This window comes from Mustela putorius, unplaced genomic scaffold (assembly GCF_011764305.1).
Source record: "Mustela putorius furo isolate JIRA1106 unplaced genomic scaffold, ASM1176430v1.1 tig00000743_pilon_pilon_pilon, whole genome shotgun sequence".
Taxonomy (NCBI): domain Eukaryota; kingdom Metazoa; phylum Chordata; class Mammalia; order Carnivora; family Mustelidae; genus Mustela; species Mustela putorius.
Window position 1 is genome coordinate 2,817,999 of NW_025421464.1, and position 2,348 is coordinate 2,820,346.

The following is a 2,348-nucleotide window of genomic DNA, read 5'->3' on the forward strand; positions in this document are numbered from 1 at the left end:
CCCTGCAGTTGGGGTGAGTCTCCACGAAGGACCCTCCCTCAAGGTCTGGGTGGTTCTTCCCTCCGTGGCTGCGCCAGGGGCACCTGGCCGTTGCCTCTGTCACCTACGAGCTGATGGAGGATGGTTCAGCTCATGAACGAAGTATGTCAGACACCACTGAGGACCCTACAGACGGACAGGAGGGGATTTTACTCAGTTCTCACTGCCTTGGTTCTGGGCTCCATTTGGCTGATTCCTCTTGCCTCAGTTTCCCCCACCACTCCTCATCCCGTGAAGGGGATCCAGACTCGGAAGCAACAAGGTCAGAGCCATCAGGCTTCACACTATCAGAGGGATTTCCTTATAGCCCGGCTCCTGGGTGCCATGACGACAAGGGTCTCCTCTCTTTTCTCAGCTTCTAGCCGCCCTCTCCCCATCCCCACCTCTTCTGGGTTCCCAACACGACTTGCCCAGGTCCAGAAGGGGTGGATGGGTGTATCCCAGGTTCCAGGGGAGCCGTGAAAGGGACAAACAAAAACTACCCTTCTGTCCCATCTTTCTGAGAGCACATATTCATCGAGGGCTTTCTGTCTGCTGAGCCCTGCACTCAGGCTTTGGGATTTAATCTCCTTTAACATCATGAAAGCACCATAAGGTAGGTACCAGGTTGGCCCCTATTTTGCAGATGGGGGAACCGAGACACCGAGACATGAAGGGACTTGCCTGAGGTCACACAGCTGCAAAGTGGCAGAGCTGGGGTTAGGGCCTGAGGATTTCGCTCCAGAGCCTGTGCCTTAACCACCCACCACATAGCATCTGATCAAACCTTGCAGGGAGAAGCGCTGGGCTGAATCTGGCCCCAGGGCTCCGAGTCCTCAGCAGAGAGAAAGCGCAGGGAGTCCCACACCAGCACCACTTTGGTGCAGCTACTAGAAAGAGAAGCACATCGCTTTGCTTGGATTTCAGAAGCCACCACAGGTCATGTGACCCTGCCTGGCCTCCAGGGATAAGGACATGTGATCCCTTCCTCTAGGGAGGAAGGTAGGAAAACCGGATATACTGGTGAACACAAGAAATGCTTTCCACACTCTTCTGTGTTCTCCTGGGGAGAGGAGGCTGGAGATGAAGCAGGGCCAGGGGCTGAGGGGAACTCCGGCGGCATCAAGATTCTGCAGAATAGTAAGGCCTCAGGCCTTCAGGTCCAAACTGGGGAGCACAATACAGCAGCAGCTCAGAAAATGAGCAAGGAGCCTCACAAACTGGTTCTTTGCAAGCGTGCCCTTGGTTTCTAGAAATAAAGCCCAGTGACTACAGGCTCAGGGAAACCTCAGCCCTGACCCTATATTGTCCTCTCAGAGCATCTGTTCCCCTCACCCCCACCCAGAGCCTCCTGGGAAACCTGTCTGCCGGACAGAGAGGGGAAGAGCCAATGGCTTCAGATAAAAAGCCATCAGGGGCGCCTGGGTGGCTCGGGTCATGATCTCAGGGTCCTGGGATCGAGCCTCGTATCAGACTCTCTGCTCAGTGGGGAGCATGCTTCTTCCTCTCTCTCTCTACCTGCCTCTCTGCCTACTTGTGATCTCTGTCTGTCAAATAAATAAATAAAATCTTAAAAAAAAAAAAATCAAACTGCATTCTCCAGAGAGATTCCCCAGCCAGTGGGACAGCTCTGAGCATCACCAATCTCAACTCTGGCCTCCGGGGTCATTAAAAAATGAGAATCTTGGATTCAGGAGGAAGGGCTCAACTTCTGTCTCTGCCACTTGGTTGACTTGGTGAGGCCTGAGGCCTTCTGAGCTTTAGTTCTCCCATCTGTAAAATGGATCCTAATAATTATTATTACACTCCAAGTGTGAAGATATTTAAATGAGATTTGTTTTTCGGAGCCGCTCAGCCCTGAGGCTGGCATACGGTAAGTGCTCAGTCTGTACTTGCTGTGACTTGTGCTAGTTTCTAAAGTGTGGGCTGTGGGGACCCCTTGCTTCTGGCCAGAGCTCAGCTGAGGACCAGGAAGGGTGGTTGACATGCAAGACAGCGCCCCAAGAACCGCTCCCAGAGCAAGGCAGAGGCTGCTCTCCCCAACACCTCTGCCTCTGTTTACAGCCAAAGGGCCCATTTAAAGCAATTTCAGCTTCTGTCCCTGAGAGGGCACAGAAATACTGGAGTCCCTTTTACATAATCAAGATGGTTTTTCCTCCCAGTGATTTTTTTTTTTTTTTAGGTTTTATTTATTTATCTGTGTGAGACAGAGGGAGCAGCAGTGTGGGGAGAGGAGGGACGGAGAGAGAGGGAGAAGCAGACTCTAGTGCTGAGCAGAGAGCCCGATGCAGGGCTTGATCCCAGGACCCAGAGATCATGACCTGAGCTGA